The sequence below is a fragment of the Ambystoma mexicanum genome, chromosome 7p (genome assembly GCF_040938575.1).
Source record: "Ambystoma mexicanum isolate Mex_15411 chromosome 7p, UKY_AmexF1_1, whole genome shotgun sequence".
NCBI classification, from domain to species: Eukaryota; Metazoa; Chordata; class Amphibia; order Caudata; family Ambystomatidae; genus Ambystoma; species Ambystoma mexicanum.
The window spans coordinates 281,427,193-281,445,653 of NC_090939.1; the positions used below are offsets into that span (position 1 = coordinate 281,427,193).

Sequence of the window (18,461 nt, forward strand, 5' to 3'; positions counted from 1 at the left end):
GAGCTTTTCCAGCTGTGCCCGGAAGAGAAGGAAGGTTTCCTTTATCAACGGCGCGAGACCAAGAGGAAGACGGTCCTCGCTGTACCTCTACTGGACGATATCTGGGATGAGGGGGATCGGTACGAGAAGTACCGGGTCCCGGACGCGGCCCCCTTGTGCCTTCGGGCACAGCCGACCCTGGACTCGGTCGCCTCCGCGGCAGCCAGGAAGAAAGCGGGGGGGGGGGGGGGCTTCGGCCTCTACGTCAACCTCCCTGCCGGACAGCGAGGGAAAGAAATTGGACACGATGGGACGCAGAGTCATCTCATCGGCAGGGACGACGATTAAGGCTGCCAACGCCTTGGCTATCGTAGCCCGCTATGACAGGGAGTTGTGGTACAAGATCGCCCCCCTGCTGGACTTCTTACCAGACAAGAGGGCGGAGGCCCTAGAGATCTTGCAGGAAGGAGAAGTGGCGTCGGACCACGCCATTACGATAGCGACGGACATCGCTGACACTGGATTTCGCCAGTTGGGCAAAGGCGTGTGCCTTAGACGGCGTGGATGGCTCAAGGCAACTGACTTGCGTCAGGACGTGCAGACCAGAGTCTTGGACATGCCGTTCGACGGGAGCAACCTGTTTGGGAAAACCGTGGACGATTCCCTACAAGCCATCAAGACGGAGACGGCCCGGGCTCTTGGTGTTCTCCAACAATGACGGCCGCCCTTTCGGAGCGGCGGAAGCAAGCAGGGTGCCTCCAAAGGTTCCGACGGCGGATTTTCCACCTATCGTCAAGCGGCCCGCTCGTCGTCACAGGAAGCCTACAGGGGACGAGGCAAGTCGGGCGGACCCCGCCGTCGTCGCCAAGGAGGACAAGGCGGCAAAGCCTCGTCAAAGCAGGACTGAACCGGCCGTGGGGTCGGGCCCCCACCGAAGCACCTCAGTGGGAGGCCGGCTGGCGAGCTTCGTCAGCGTGTGGGAGTCCATCTCTGACCGTTGGGTGCTGGACGCCCTGCCCCAGGGTCACGCGCTCGTGTTTCTAAAGAAGTGCCCGCGCGTCCCCCTCGTGCCCAGGAAGGAACATCACGTCCCTCAACTTCTCATGGAGGTAGAGGCGATGCTCAAGAAAGGCACCATCGAGCTCGTCCCAAAGAGGCTTCGGGGCTCCGGAGTTTACTCAAGATACTTCCTCATGAAGAAGACAGGAGGATGGCGTCCCATCCTGGACCTACGACGACTGAACAAATTCATCAAGGCACAGAATTTCCAGATGGTCACCCTCCAGCACGTCTTGGGTCAACTGGAGGAGGGCGATTTCCTGTTGTCGTTGGATTTGGAGGATGCCTACTTCCATATCCCCATCCTAAAGGGACACCGAAAGTTTCTCAGATTCGTGGTCCAAGGGCGTCACTACCAGTTCAGAGCCCTTCCCTTCGGATTGAGGTCGGCACCCAGGGTGTTCACCAAGTGCCTCGCACCGGTGGCGGCGCGGCTGCGCCTGGAGGGGATCCACGTCTACCCCTACCTGGACGACTGGCTCATCCGAGCAAAGACAAAGGAGCTCGCCGCGGAGCACACGGCGAGGACCGTCCAATTACTCACGGACCTGGGATTCTCCATAAACTACGCCAAGTCCCACCTGGTGCCCTCTCAAGACGCACTGTTTCTGGGAGCAAAGCTCGACACAGTGGTGCTTCTGGCCTCTCCGTCGGAGGAAAGGACGTGGGCCATCCTGGGCAAGGTGCAGCGGATGCTGGTTGCAGACGCGGCCAGGGTGAGGTCCATCAAGTCCCTCCTCGGAATGATGTCTTCTTGCATTTATCTCATCCGCCTGTGCAGGCTTTGGATGCGCCCGTTACAGGAGTTCCTGGACGCTCGCTGGATCCAGACGACGGGCAGCTTCAAGGACAGGATCACACTCGACGAGAGCTTCCGACGAGTGATCCGGTGGTGGTGCACCCGCACGCATCTGACGGCGGGCATGGACTTCCAGACCCCGGGCCACCAGAAGACAGTGACCACGGATGCCTCCCTGGAAGGGTGGGGAGCGCACACCGAAAATCTGCACGCGAGGGTCCTTTGGCTGCCGATGGAGAAGTCCCTCCATAGCAACGTCCTGGAACTCCGTGCAGTGTTTTGGGCCCTCTGGTCCTTTCTTCCGTCCCTCAAGGGCAAGGTGGTGAGGATCTTCACCGACAACACCACCACCATGTTCTACATCAGGAAGCAGGGCGGTACCAGATCCCCAGCCCTGTCCAAGAAGGCGCAAGATCTGTGGCATTATGGCCGTCGCCCAAGGGATGTTTCTGGTGCCGTCTCATCTGGCAGGGATAAAAAACACCATCGCCGACTTGCTCAGCAGGGAGCTGCGCTCGTGCCACGAGTGGGAACTATGACAGGATCTAGTGGACCGCCTCTTCTGATGGTGGAGCTCACCCCACATCGATCTGTTCGTGACGGCTACGAACTCCAAGTGCCGGAGGTTCGCCAGCAGGTTTCCCCAGCCGAGGAGCATGGGCGATGCTTTCTCGTTCCCCTGGGAGGGCATGTTCCTGTATGCGTTCCCTCCATTGCCGCTGCTGATCCGGCTCATCAACCAGCTCAAGAGGTCACAGTGCAGGATGATCCTCGTCGCACCTGCGTGGCCGTGGCAGATATGGTTCCCGGACCTTCTGGACTTGTCAGCGTCCCCGTCAATCAAGGTGCCAGTGCACGCAGATCTTCTCTCCAGGGAAGGAGGCGCAATCCTCCATCACAACCCGAAGTCGCTAAACTTGCAGGCCTGGCTCCTGCAGCGTTAGAGTTTGGAGGTTACGACATACCGGCCGACTGCAGAGAGGTTCTTGCAAAGGCCAGGGCATCCTCAACTCTTAAATGCTACGGACACAAATGGAAGAGGTTCTCTGTCTGGTGCCACGCACAGAAGATTAACCCTCTACGGATTACGGCTCCTCAAGTACTGCCGTACCTGCTGACGCTGGCCAAGGCTGGGCTGGCGCACGCTTCCATCAAGATTCATCTTGCTGCGATCTCCCGATACACCAGAACCACGGGACGGACGTCTTTGTGGTCTCATCGCCTGAATTCATGAAGGGACTGTTCAGTCGTTCCCGCCGGTGAAGGCCCCGGCGTGGGAGCTCAACGTGGTGCTGACCAAGCTCATGGGACCTCAGTTCGAGCCTCTGCACTCAGCTCCGTTGAAGTTCTTGTCGTGGAAAACAGCGTTTCTTGTGGCCATCACCTCCGCACGACGGGTGGGAGAGATCCAGGCCCTTTCCTGCAAGCCCCCGTACTTGACTTTTCACGACACGATGGTAGTGCTCAGGACGCACCCCTCCTTCATGCCCAAGGTGCCGTCGGACTTCCACCTCAACGAACCCTTGGTGTTGCCTGTTTTCTTCCTGTCGCCTTCGTCGCCGGCTGAAAGGACTTTGCACTCGCTGGATGTGGCTAGAGCGCTGAAGTTCTACGTGGACCGCACGAAGAGTTTTCGGAAGACGTCACAACTTTTTGTGAACTTTGGACCTGTCAATCAGGCGAAGGCTCTCTCGAAGGCTTCCATTTCCAGATGGCTCTCCGGCTGTATCATGTACCGTCATCGGTTGGCAAACCGACCGCTGCCTGGCCGTCCGAGAGCCCATTCCACTAGAGCGATCGCTGCTACCACGACGTTCCTATCTGGTGTGCCCTTGCTGGACATCTGCAGGGCTGCTACGTGGAGGTCGACGCACACCTTCACAAAATTCTACTGCGTCGATCGGGATTCCAGGGACGAGTCCAGGGTCGGCCAAGCAGTGCTGCGCAACCTGTTCGCCTAAAGGTGAGCCTGGTGAGGAGGTAAGAATTGCTTAATGTTGAGTTTTGGATGTAATGCTTAATGTTGAGCCTTTGCCACCTCCCGTGGTTGTGCATGTGTGTACTGCTATGTATTCTTTTATTCATGAGCATGTGAATCCATGCCAGACCTCATGCTGGAGAAGAAACAAGTTACTTACCTGTAACTGTTGTTCTCCAGCATGGGTCTGGCATGAATTCACATGCGAACCCTCCCGCCTACCCCTCTGCGGCTCTTCACTTGGTCATACTGCCACTTCATGTGCTACCAAATCTGAAGATGGCTGCCAGAGGCGGGGCTTAGGGAGATGGCAGTCATTGGCTGTGGTCAGTATGACGCAGAGATCAGTGATTGGTTACTACTACGAAAGACAGATCAGAAACGAAACTGATACTGATTTTTCTTTACCGAGGATTCCCAGCCTGACGGGGAATATTCATGAGCATGTGAATCCATGCCAGACCCATGCTGGAGAACAACAGTTACAGGTAAGTAACTTGTTCCTTGCAGGATTTTATGATAAGGTAGTTGGCTTAGTATGTTGTTTTGCACTAGGTCCTAGGTTGAGTGTTAGTAGTTCTGATCCATTTCTGTATGTTGCGTCGGAAGCTCTGGTAAGTTTGATCAACCCGGAGTGAGTGGGGGAGTGAGTTCCACGTTTGGGCTGCCATAACTGGAATCTTCTACCGCCGGATTTGACCAGATTGAATCGTCTGGATTTGACAAGATTTAATCGTAGTAAGCTGAGGGAGCATGTATTGGTAGTCTAGTCAGGCGAGTGGTTGTTTTCTTGACTATCCGGTCGGAGAGGTACCGTGGTGCCGCATTATTCAGGAATGTATGGGTCAGGGAAGTTGTTTTCAGCAGGATTCTATCCTTGATTGTCAGCCAGTGGTTTTGCCTTCTAAACACAGATATGTGATCTTTATTTGGGATATTTAGTGCCGTTCTTGGGACATTATTTTGTTGCATTTGGATCAAAGATGTACTTGTTGGCCACCCAGGTAGAGGGCATTGCAGTAATTCAATCTTGAAAGTATGAGGGCATTTGCTAAGGCATGCAGCTGGCTGAGGATTGGTGTAAGGTCTGCAGGCCCTGATTAATTTGCAGGTATATGCTGATGTGGACACTAAGGAATTGACTTGTTTGCTCATGGTTAGATTGGAGTCGAGGTAGAATCCAAGAATTTGTACTTCCTTTACAACCTTGATAGAGTTGCCATTGATGTTGAAGGAGGAGTAATAGTTAAGTTTTTTGAGGTTGGCCGAGGTTCCTATTATTAGAAGTTCAGTCTTGTCATTCAGGCAGAGGCCATGGGTGGCCATCCGTGCCTGAATGAGTAGGTAGATTTTGTTCACAAGAGCCGTATCAGTGATGTAATTGCCCGAAGAGTGTATGAGGATCTGGGTGTCATCTGCATAGTTAGTGTAGGTGACACTCAGATTGTCCAATTTGTCGAACAATGGCTTTGTGAAGATGTTGTACATGGTGGGCGAGATGCATGAGCCTTGTGGAACTCCACATGTTATGGGGATAAGGTCTGCTGAGTCTGAGAAGACTCGCATGGTTATATTAAGTAATGATTGTACCCATGCTACTGCGTCCTTAGAAAAGTGAGCCGCTGAGGCAAGGTGTTTACGAAGGATTTCGTGGTCGTCCAAGTCAAAGGCGGCTGACAGGTCAAGGAGGAGTAGCATGGCAGTTTTCCCTTTGTCTAAGTGCCTCAATTTGTGTTTTTAAATCCATCCATCCGTGCAGTTTCAGTTCCGTGTTGTGGCTTTAAACCTGATTAACAGGTGCCAAGGAGATACCTTACCTTAGCAATGAAGGAAAGATGCAGCTGATGACTTTTGTTCCTGTGCAACTCTGCAGATCACACTGTTCCTGAGCCTCAGTTGTGTTGACAAGAGGGTGGACGTCGGGGGACTCCTGCAATACACTGAGACTGGCAAAAACTGGCAACCGGCAACTTCACTTTCAGTGGCTGTTTAGCTTTTCAGCTCCTTGCGACCACCGCAAATAGCAACCATGCGGTTCCTGGCTGTTGAGGTGGGCTTTCCTTGCTTCTGGGGTCCCGCCCTCTGTTGGCGCTCCAGCTTGGTCAGTCCTGCTTCTTGTGAGCCCGGAGGATCTTCCAAAAGCTCTAGGCCAGCTTAAAAGCAACACACACACAATCTGGTGTTCCTCTCCCTGGCTCTACGGTTTCCAGCAACAACTCTGTGGAAATTCAACCAGCTCCAAGATGGATGTCCAGGTGGCTTACTTTGGAGTTGATTGGCTCCACCAACTCAAAGGGAGAAGTTGTCCTTGCAGGGGCTTCTCTGTCGATGAAAACTTGGCAAGTTGGCACTGCAGGAGGGCTTCACCGTGCAAACCAATGGTCCAGGAGATGAAGCAGGCGTCCTCTTCAAGCTCTTCTCCGGTTCCTTCGTCCAGTGGTCAACTTTGCCTACCAAGCCAAAAGACTCTCCTTTTATTCAGTTCTCTCCCATTCATTCCTGCCTAGCTGTCACTCACCCAGCAGGGTGGCTGTCCTTGCCGGACAGCCAGCCAATCACCACAGAGTGCATTTGGGTCTCATAGGAGACTAAGCACAGGGAGTTTCGGGCACCTTCCTCATTTACCCAAGACACTCTGGAGCCAGAGGCGGGTTTCACTCAAACCCTGCCAAAGGCGAAATGAACAAAGAGACCAAACCTGGTTTGTCGCACAGAGAAACTCTAGAAGAACCTTTCCACAAAGACATGGTTGCTTTACCGCAAGCTGCGAACAGCCGGGGTAAATGCTAACCACTGTAGTTCAAAATGAAACCCCTGCCTCCAGCCATTTAGTGAGGAAAGGGTAACATAACACATGTTACATAAGAAGCCAGATAAAGGGGATTCTAAGTAACCCCTCCAGCACTCTATTGTAAGATAGTGTGTGCTGGGTCTAGAAAGTTACAATGCTAAGTAAAGTCCATTTCACTTTACTGCTCTAGGAAACAATAGTTTATCCCAGGGACGGTTTTTAAACCTTGGGAAATCTGGAAGACTTCACTCTGTCACTGCACTGAAGGTGCTTTGTGACACAATTGTAAAAGATGATGCCTATGGAGTTTGTTAGACTCCATAACCAAAAGAAACAGTGTAGAAAGTCGCATTAAAATACATGGGAGAGTGGGGAAAAGGGTCCCACTCTCCAGGTAATAAAAATCAAGACCTCAAAATCCAGCAAAGTTGCTGGGGGTATCTAAGGTGGAGGGAATAGGGAGAATTCTCAGAAATGTGCCAAACACTCCCTCACCCTTGTGAGACCCACTACACCTAAGAAGACCTGCATTTTGAACCATCCCACGCATTGCTGCGACCTTGCAGGCTGTAATACCCCGTTACTCTGGGACTTCAAGCCATTGTGCGGTGCACAGTATTCCGAATCTCGCTGAAAATTCATGGGCATCCTGGTGTATCCCCAGAGACACGAATAGAGGCCGAGACGTCCCCTCACCAGAGTGCTGGACCTTTGTAACAACGAGAATGCAACCGCGATTTTCTGTCTTCTGTGGTCCTTGAAAAGGCGCCAAATCCACAGAACCACATTCAGCCATGATACCTTGGAGACCCCAGACACTTTGCTTGTTTTTGAGGACTTGGAATTGTTTTACCTGGAGAGAATGAGACCCTTTTTCCCCACACTCTCATGTAATTTTTGTATGTGATTTGTATACCTTTTCTTTTGGTTTTAGTCTGACAAACTCCATAGGCATCATATTTTACAGTGTGTCTCAATGCACTTTCAGTGCAGAGGCACAGGGAAGTCTTTCATATTTCCCCAAGGTTTAAATATCTTCTCTTGGATAAACTACTGTTTCCAAGAGCAGTGAAGTGAAATTGACTTTACTTGCAGTTGTAACTTTCTAGAACCAGCACAACTATCTTACCCTTTCCTCGATTAATGGCTGGTGGCAGTGGTTTACTTTTAACTACTGTGGTGTGCTTTTATTGAGGGCTGCGTTTGCAGTTGCAGTAAAGCACCCAAGGGTACCATTTTTGTCAAAATGGCCCAGTCTTCTTTTTTCGCCATTTCTTTGTGGAAAGGTCCTTCTTGATATTTACTCTGCGCGCCAAACCAGGTTTTTGGTCCCTTTGTTAGTTTTGTCTTTAGCTGGAATCACAAGCGAAATCCGCCTCTGGCACCCGGGTGTTTGGCAGGGCCAGGAAACGAGGGAGGTGCACAAAGCTCCCTGTTCTTTGTCTCCTAGGAGACAGGAATGCACTCCTAGGTGATTGGTCAGCTGGCCGTCCAGCAAGGACAGCCACCCGCTGGGTGACTGACTGCTAGGCTGGAATGAATGGGAGAAACCTGCATAAGAGGCAAGGCTTTTTGTCTTGGAAGACAGAGTCGACCACTGGACAAAGAAATCAGAAGAACTTGGAAGAGACGCCTGCTGCAACTCCTTGACCGCTGGTTTGCCCGGTGAAGCCCTGCTGCTGTGCTGAATCTCTGAAATCGCCTTGACTAGAGAAGCCCTTCAAGGATGACTTCTCCCCTTGAGTTGGTGGGACCAATCAACTACAAAGTAAGCCACCTGGCCATCCTCTTGAAGCTGGTTGAATTTCCACTGCAGAGGAACACCAGATCGTGCGCTTTGCTTTTAAGTTGGCCAAGAGCTCCAGGAAGATTCTCCGGACTCCCAGGAAGAAGGAATGACCAAGCCTGAGTCACCTCAGAGTGCTGGTCCCCAGATGCAAGGAAAGCCCATCTCCACAGCCAAGAGTCTGCAGTGTTGCTGTTTGCTGAGACACTAGGAGCTGAAACCGCAAAGTGCCACTGAATAGAAGTTGGTCCTTTTCTGTCGCCGACCGTCCTGTTGCAGTGCAGGAGTCCTCAGACGTTCTCCCTCTTGTCCCCACGACTGAGGCACAGGAACACAGGATCTGCAAAGCTGCTCAGGAACAGAAACCAGCCAAAGCCCTTTTTTTCTAACCAAAAGGTACTGTAAAGTCTGAGAACACTTGTGTTGTGTAACCTCACTTGTTCTCAGTTGACTCTTGGTTGCTTTTGTAGAGTTGCTACCAGCTTCTTTATCTCGCAAGCCTAATCAGCGTGTGGCCCTGCTTTGATGTCGTCTCTTCTACAAAGACTTCTAAAACCTTGTGCAAGACTTTTACTTACCTGCAAGAATTGCTTCAGCTCACCTCGACTTTGGCCTGGCTCATGACTCTTCTTCCCTCTGACATTGTGTTTGGTCTTCCTTCCAGGAAGGGGTAACTTACTTTTCATTGGGGGGGTTAGCAGAAGTACTTACCTGCTTCAGAATATTTGTGTGATCTCCTGTTTTATTCTAATAATTTTTTCTTTGACATACTCCTAAGTATGGCCCTAAATGCAACAGTGATATATTAATGTCCAGTGTCCTAAGTATTTAAGTTACTTGAGGGTGTAGGAAGAATCGTGTGACATCCAAAATGGGTAATTACTGATTTAGAGAATCTAAGAGTCTGTTTTTTGGAGTGTATTTGTGTTTCCTTACTCAAACTGACTGTTAAATTAATAATTGTTTAATCAAACCTTGTGTGTAAGAGTTTATTTGAATACTTGTCATTGTGAATCTGTCTAACTTCCCTACAGATCCCATTGATCCATCTTGAGATAAGCCTGGCTTCTAAACACGTTACCAACCTGTGTAGTACACACTTATACCAGGTTGGGTTCCTATTGCCAAGAGGTCAGGGTTGTTGTAGTGCACCCAAAGGGTACCACGTACAATCTTGCCTAACACTGTCCCTTATAAATTGTTAGCAAGTAACTTGAATAGCTGGGAATGGTCTAACCTAGACTTCATTGGGAGATAAAAAAAAGTATATGGGTTTTACTTACCTTGAGTTAGCGGTGTGCCAGCCAAAAATAAGTTACAAGAGTTGCTGCTTATCCTGATCTGTGTTTCACTGATCTCAAAGGCACCTGTAATTGAATATTACATCCTTAGGTTTTACTCACGTAGTATAACTCTGTTAAAACAAAAGTAGTTATAGGTTATTAGTGTACCTGGAATATGTTTTCCACTATTCACAACATGTATACTCTCCAGTTGTCTGATTGTGATTTGTTACTGAGCATCACTGTACAACTGGTAGGGTCTACTGCCCTTAAATTGCCTATTGTAATCTGAAAGTAACCATTGGTTTTTATACCCCAAGAATAGATGACCTATACTGAATGTGTATGAAAAGGTTTGACTTCCCTAGAACTACTGTTGGGTGTTATAAATAAGGTTTATGCTGCACACCTGCAAGCATAGTGTTGTAGTTTTATAATTGTGATTACATATGTCATGTTAAAGGTACTTGTATAGTGCACTGTCACCAACGGAATTGGTCCCCAGGCGCTCTGGCGAATCTGTAAACGGGAAGGAGGGCGGGTAGGGTTAGTCGGGAGGCAGGGAGTGGAAGAGGTGGTGTGCTGTTGGCTGCTTCTGCTTGGTATACACAGAGTGCTGGGCTTTGGTGCAAGTATCGGATGGGGCGAGACCTTGTGTGCTGTTTGTGTTAATGCGATGTACTAAAGTGCGTGCGGATTGCTGGGAGAGAAATGGTTGTGAATTTTGTCTGGGTTGAGTATGCAGAATATTGAGGGTTGGGTTAGTGGGGTCTGTTTCCTGATTCAGGTACTTCTGGTTCCGTTTGAGCTGTATCCCTGTAGGTGGGGTTGTTGCCGGTTCCTTATAGTCCGTCTTGCTGTGGTCGTCGTGGTGGTGGTGCTGCGCAGATCTTGCAGTATCATAGTGAGTATTCTATGGAGCGATAGGTGTGTCTGAACCTTTTCTTCGGGGGTGGAACTGGGTTGGTACAATCTATTTTCCAGCATGGGGTCTGGCATTGATTCACATGCTCATGAATATTCCCCCGTCAGGCTGGGAATCCTCAGTAAAGAAAATATCAGTTTCACTTCTGAACTGCCTTTCTCCTAACAACCAATCACTGTTCTCTGGGCCATACTGCCCCCAGCCAATGACAGTCCTCTACCTAAGCCTCTCCTCTGGCATCCATCTTCAGATTTTTGCTGCCCCTTAGAGTGGTGGGAGTCCTTGTGATTAGCTCTAGGGCTTTGTACTGCGTTTTGTGCTTTTTCTTAGTTTACAAAATGTTTGCGGTCAATCGAGTCTCAAGCTCCATCGATCCATCATCCGACTAACGGGAACCCGTTTTTCAGAACTTTCTACGCCCCTCAAGGGAGATTGATCATAGAGTTCCCTTCTTGGAGGATTCTGGAAGATTCTTTAAGGCCTACTCCACATGGACTGTTCAGTATCGGCCCTGGATGTGGACTGCGGAACCTTTTCCTGGACAATGGGCACTCCCTGTGCCTTTACTGCCTACATTCCTACCAAAAGCATGTGGAGGAGACCTGTGCGTTCTACAAGGATATGGTGCCTCGCACCATGAAGGACCATCGCAAGCGGCTCTCTGAGTGGCTCCAGACGAAGATCCCAGGGCAGCAAGCCTCACCCAGCGAGAGGAAATCTGAGCGGCCTTCTAAGACCTTTGAGGGCACCCCAGCGACTGGGGCCCAACAGAAGGCAAAGCACTGCGAACCCGTGGGCAGCGGGAGCCCCATTGGGGACGGGCTCCTCAGCGGCCAGGTCGGGAATGGCATCTACCGGCACCCTCGACTATGAGCCAGCACTCCGGGTCAGCGAAGAGGAGGAAGTCGGACCATCCGGGTAAACTTCTGGTGAAGTCCCAACCGACTCCAAAGGAGAAAGCCATGGGCGAGCGGGGCGCTGAGCCATCCCCCCACGGTCAAGGGCCCCAAGCACGCCCAAGGTCGTGAAGGGCCAGGTCCACCAGGTGAAGCCCTCCCTGGAAGGAGTGGTGGTGTCCCTGGCGAAGGCCGCAGATGCAGATTCACAGGAGGCGGGCCCATAAAATGAGTTTGCCTGCCTGCTCGGAGGGAATCGTCCTTTATACCCATTGAGAAGACACCGGTGAAGACGATGCCAATCATCTCCCCTAGACAGGACAGTCCCTGCTGGTCGAGCAGAAGGGGGGTGCGGGGTAGACCTACAGGGCTCGGACATCTCCTCCAAGGAGGAGCTTTCTGGCCTGAAGGATAAGAAGTTCGGCCAGGGGTGGGTTGGGGAGGCGGTGCGGGGGGGGGGGGGGGGGTCGGGTTCGGGGGGGACCCCATGTCACGAGGAGAGTCCATCCTCCACCTTCTTGCCATCCTGCTTATCATCCCCTCCGATGGTTGTGGAACCAGATACGGCGATGACCGGCACAGGTACGGACGACTGAGTGGACCTCCTGTTCCCAGTGCCCAGGGCCTCATCGCCTGACAAGATTGGCTCGTTCCATGCCATGATCGCTAGGGCCTCGGAAATGTTTCAACTGGCCCCCGAGGAGAAGGAAGGCTTCCTGTACCAGCGCAGGGAGGCCAAGAGGAAGACTGTGCTTTTGATCCCTCTATTGGACGACATTTGGGATGAGGCACTATCCCTTATGAAGAACCCGTCCTCGGCGAAGAGGGACAGGTACGAGAAGAAGTACAGAATGCCAGACTCTGCACCCAAGTGTCTCAGATCCCAACCGACTCTGGTCTCAGAGGCGGCAAAGAAGTCTTCTGGATCTTCGGCGTCCTCTTCCCCCAGACGGCGAGGGCAAAAAGCTGGATGCCATGGGGCGACGGGTCATCTCGTCGACGACGATCAAGGCGGCCAATGCCTTGGCCATCGTGGCCCGTTATGACAGGGAGCTGTGGTTCAAGATCGCTCCCGTCCTGGACTTCCCGCCTGATGACAAGAGAGCAGAAGTGCTGGAGATCCTGCAAGAAGGCAAGGTGGCATCTGACCATGCCATCACGGTGGCCACGGACATCGCAAACACAGGTTTTCGGTCAGATGGGCAACATCATTTGCCTTAGTCGGCGGGGTTGGTTGTGGTCCACTAGCTTCCGCCAGGACTTGCAGTCAAGGGTGTTGGACATGCCCTTTGACGGGGACAACTTATTCGGCAAGACTGTTGACGGGTCTCTTCATGCCATCAAGGCAGATACCGAGACGGCTCGGGCGTTGGGCACACTCAAGCAGCAACGGCCGTCCTTTCGGACCTCCGAAGGAAAGTCCCAGGGATACTCCAAGTGTTTTGGTGGTGGCACATCATCCTATCATCAACCGTCCTGCTCTTCGGCTCAGGAAGCCTACATGGGTCACAGCAAGTCCGGAGGTCGCCGTCGTTGCCAAGGTCCCCAAGGTGGTGCCCCCACTGCAAAGCAGGATTGAACTGACCGAGATGTTGGGCCCATACCCACGCACCCTGGTGGGAGGCCGGCTGGTGAACTTCGTCAGCATGTTGCACACCCTGGAATTTCAACGGAAGTGTCCGCGCATTCCACCGGTGGCCAGGAAGGAAACCCACGTCCCTCAGCTTCTGCTGGAAGTACAAGTCATGCTGAAGAAGGGCACGATAGAAGGCATCCCAAAAAGGCTCCGGAGTGTACTCCCGGTACTTCCACGTCAGAAAGAAAAACTGGCAGCTTGAGACCCATTCTGGACCTCAGCTGCCTCAACATGTACATCAGGTCCCATAAGTGTTGGATGGTCACCCTTCAGCACATGCTGGGACAACTGGAAGGAGATTTCCTATCGTTGCTGGACCCGGAGGATGCCTACTTTCACATCCCCTTTCACAAGGGAGACCGCAAGTTTCTGCGCTTCGTGGTCCAAGGGCAGCATTACAAATTCAAGGCCCTCCCCTTCGGATTGAAGCCGGCGCCAAGGGTCTTCAACAAGTGCCTGGTGCCAGTGGCGGCGCGGCTGCGCCTGCAGGGGATTCACGTCTAGCCCTACCTGGACGATTGGCTCATCTAAGCAAAGTCGAGTGAGACCCCCGATGAGGATGCGCTGTTTCTGGGGTCCCGGCTCAACAGTGTTGTGCCTGGCATCCCCGTCAGAGGAGAGAATAGCGGCCATCCTGGGCAAAGTACAACGGCTGTTGACCCTGAAGATCGCAAGGGATGGGGTGCACACACCGGTCGTCTCCATGCAAGAGGAGCTGTGGCTACCGGAGGAGACGTTGTTGCACATCAACTTTCTGGAGCGACGGCCTGTGTTTTGGGCCCTCAAGTCCTTCCTCCCATCCCTAAAGGGCAAGGTGGTATCTTCAGACAACACCACCACGATGTTTAACATCCGGATTAAGGGGGAACCAGATCCCTGGCGCTCTCCAAGGAAGCGCAGGACCTATGGCGATGGGCCATCGCCCAGGAGATGTTCCTCGTCTCTTCATCTGGCAGGAGTGAAGAACACGGTGGCAGACTTTCTCAGCAGGGAGCTGCGCTCATGCAATGAGTGGGAGCTTTGGCAGGACCAAGTGGATCTTCTATTCCGACGACGGGGCAATCCCCAGATGGATCTGTTTGCGACGGCGATGAACACCATGTGCCGGAGGTTCGACGATAGGTTTCCGCAGTCGGGGAGCATGGGGATGCATTCTCCTTCCCCTGGGACGGCCTTTTCCTCTATGCGTTTCCCCCGTTGCTTCTGCGACTCATCAATCAACTCAGATGGTCTTGGTGCAGGATGATCCTCGTCGCACTGCCGTGGCCGAGGCAAATATGGTACCCGGACCTTCTGGACATGTCGGCGTCCCCTCTAGTCCAGCTTCCGGCGGACGCAGATCTTCTCGCCAGGGAAGACGCTGCAATTCTGTACCACGACCCAGGGTCGCTGAACTTGCAGGCCTGGCTCCTGCAGCGCTAGAGTTTGGTGGATACGGTCTCCCGGCGGACTGCAAGGAAGTGCTTGCAAAGGCCAGGGCTTCGTCTACACTGAAATGCTACAGTCATAAGTGGAAGAGGTTCGCTGTCTGGTACCGCACAGAAACTCGACCCCCTACGGATTACTGCTCCGCAGGTGCTGCCGTAGTTACTGTCGCTGGCCAGGGCGGGCTTGGCTCATGCTTCCAACAAGGTTCATCTGCCGACTATCTCTTGCTACACCAGAACTCTGGGGCGGTCGTCGTTATGGTCACACCGCCTGGTAAAGGAATTCATAAAAGGACTTGTCCATTTGTTCCCGCCGGTGAAGGCTCCATACCCGGAGCTCAATGTGGTACTGACTAGGCTCATGGGTCCCCCATTCAAGCCTATGCGTTCGGCCCCGCTGAAGTTTTCATCGTGGAAAACTGCAATTCTTGTGGCCATCACCTCCGAATGACGTGTGGGAGAGATCCAGGCCCTCTCTAGTAAACCACCTTACTTGACATTCCATGAGACGAGGGTGGTGTTACGGACGCACCCCTCCTTCATGCCCTAGGTGACGTCGAACTTCCATCTCAACGAGCCCATAGTGTTACCTGTTTTCTTCCCGCCGGCTGAGAGGACTTTGCACTCGCTGGATGTGGCTAGAGCGCTGAAGTTCTACGTGGACCGCACAAAGTGTTTTCAGAAGACATCGCAGCTATTTGTAAACTTTGGCCCTGTGAGCCAAGGGAAGGTCCTCTCCAAGGCTTCCATTTCCATATGGCTCTACGGCTGCATCACCCATTGTCAACGGTTCGCAAACCGACTGTTGCCTGGCCGTCCGAGAGCCCATTCAACCAGAGCGATCGCTGCAACTACGGCGTGCCTGTCTGGTGTGCCCCTGCTGGACATCTGCAGGACTGCTACGTGGCCGAGCGGTGCTGCACAACCTGTTTGCTTGAAGGCAAGTCTGGTGAGGATGTAAGAGATGCTTAATGCACCTCCCGTAGTTGTTTATGTGGGTACTGCTATGTTTTCTTAATTCATGAGCATGTAAATCCATGCCAGACCCCATGCTGGAGAAGGAAAAAGTTACTTACCTTTAACTGTTGTTCTCCAGCATGGGTCTGGCATGGATTCACATGCAAACCCTCCTGCCTACCCCTCTCCGGCTCTTCTCTTGGTCCTACTGCCACTTTACGTGCTACCAAATCCGAAGATGGCTGCCAGAGGAGGGGTTTAGGTAGAGGAGTCATTGGCTGGGGGCAGTATGACCCAGAGACCAGTGATTGGTTGTTGAGAGAAAGACAGTTCAGAAATGAAACTGAAACTGATTTTTTCTTTACTGAGGATTCCCAGCCTGACGGGGAATATTCATGAGCATGATTTATCTGGGCCTACTTGTATTTAAATAATTTATTTTTACATATATAGTGTTTGTGTTTCTTTGGACCATTTGTATTACAATTTCATTAGTACTGATTCTACACCCTCTCTCCTTCCTAAGATAAGTCGGTCTACGCTACCATGAACTCCGGTGGTACAGCCTTATACTAAGAGTGGAGTCTTGTACTGCTTCAGTTGAATGGTTTTACTAAGCCCTTAGTCGGATTTCAGAAAAAACTGTCCTAACCAATTCCTATCATACCCAGTGAGACCTAGAAGGCTCTCACCTGGGTTTGAGTAGTAGGGATGTCCCAGTCTTGTACAGATTGCACTTTGCTAGGCAATGGCCTTATTTCACCTCCTCCTACCTCATGTCCAAGGTAGACCACTTTGCTCTGACCAATTTGACATTTGCTAGCCTTTGTGGTCGGATGGGCCTGTTCAAGACTCTGCAAAACCTATCCAAGGTGGTCAAGATTCTCTTCCCAAGTGGGGCTTAACACTGCAATGTCAATCCAAGTATGCCATGCAAACGTCCTCCATCCCTCCTTCCCCTCTGCAGCTCTTCACTTGGTCATACTGCCACTTTACGTGCTACCAAATCTGAGGATGGCTGCCAAGGGGGGGGGGGGGGCTTAGGGAGAGAGCAGTCATGGGCTGGGGGCAGTATGACCCAGAGACCAGTGATTGGTTACTACTAAGAAAGACAGATCAGAAACGAAACTGATACAGATTTTTTCTTTACCGAGGATTCCCAGCCTGACGGGGAATATTCATAAGCATGTGAATCCATGCCAGACCCATGCTGGAGAACAACAGTTACAGGTGAGTAACTTGTTCCTTATATATCACCTTTGTACTTTGTGCAATTCTGAGGTTGGTAGAAAGGAAAGGTTAAAGAAGGAAAAAGGTTTAACAGGTTCTCGGAGCATGTGAGCACTTCTAATCTCCCAATGAAGTCTAGATAACATTTCCCAGCAATAGTAGTTAAAAACCAATGTATCACTTATGAGGGACAGTAAGAATCTGCTCTCTGAGAAGAGCAGAGGTAAGTACCCCAAAGTTAGAACAGTACCTTTTGGTTAGAAGAAGAGGATCCAGCTGGCTTCTGTCTGGTTGCGGTGATACAGATCCTGTGTTGCTGGGCCATTGTCATGGGGACAAGAGGGAGGATGTCTGGAGACCTCCTGCACAGCAATTCAAAGGTTGCCGGCAGCTGCATGCTTTCTTTCGGATCAGCAGCACTTCACAGTTTCAGCTGTCAGTAAATGGCACCACTGCTTAGCTTGGACATCGGTTGGGCTTTCTTCACCTCTTGAGTACAGCACTCTGGTTAGGTGACTCGAGCTTGGGTCGTCCTGCTTCGGAGACTATGGATTTCTCAACCTCTGGCACTTTGTTCCAGCAGCAGCAAAGAAGTACAGCCCGTTGGGGAAGGTTTTCCAGCAAAGTACGTCTTGAGGTTAGTTGGTCCAACTAACACAAGAGAAAAAGTAGTCAGTTCTGGAGCTTCTCTTGTTGATCACAAAGAGAAATTTCAGCACAGCAGCAGGGCTTCACCGGGCAGTTCAACGGTCCAGGAGGTTGCAGCCAGCTTTGTGAACGTTTTCTTCAGGGTGTTCTTCCCAGTGGTTGACTCTGTCTTCAGTCCAGGAAGCCTCGCCTCTTATGCAGGTTTCTCCCATTCATACACAGCCTGGCTGTCACTCACGCAGCAGGGTGGCTGTCCTACAAGGACAGCCAGTCAATCAGGACTGGATGCATTCAGGTTTTCCTGGAGACTAAGGACTGGGCAGTTTTGGGGACCTCCCTCACTTCCTGGCCTTGCACACACACTGGTGCTAGAGTTGGGTTTCAGTGCTGAAGTCCGCCAAAGGCAAAACGAACAAAGGGTTCAAACCTGGTTTGGCATGCAGAGTAAAACCCAAGAAAGACCTCAAACATAAAATGGTGAAGAGACTGGGGCCATTTTGACGCAATGGTCACCCATGGGTGCTATACTGCAGCTGAGGATTCAGCCTGTGGTAGAGAAGCCCAATGGTAGACAAATTTAAACCAATGCCACCAGCCCTTTAAAGTAGTGAGGGTAACATAAGAAATGTTGCATGAGGAAGTAGGAAAGGGAGCTAATAAGTAACCCCCGTACACTCCACATAGAATGGGATGTGCTGCACCTACAAATAGAAAAGTTAAGTAAAGTCAATTTCACTTTACTATTCTTGGGAACAGTAGTACACCCAAGAAAAGGTATTTTATCCTTTGTGACACTGCACTGAATATGCTGTGTGTCACCATACAAAAAGTAGATGCCTATGGAGTTTGTCAGACTCCTAAAACAAAGGAAACGCATAATCAAGTCAGATCAAAAATACATGAGGGAGTGAGAAAAAGGTCTCACTCCAGGGTGTAAATTAAAAAGTCCAGCAAAAGAGCTGGGGGGGGTCTCTAAGTTTGAAGGGAATTAGCACATAAATTAGAATTATCTCTAACAGGACTGACAACTGACCTGGATTCAGCTGTACTCCAATAAGCAATGGCAG

General features: G+C 51.4%; 1 protein-coding gene across 2 annotated transcripts in view; it reads left to right on the forward strand.

Moving 5' to 3' along the window:
• SCAF4 (SR-related CTD associated factor 4) overlaps positions 1-18,461 on the forward strand; it is a 1,175,829-nt gene that overhangs the window by 322,172 nt on the left and 835,196 nt on the right. The gene's annotated exons all lie outside the window — the stretch shown is intronic.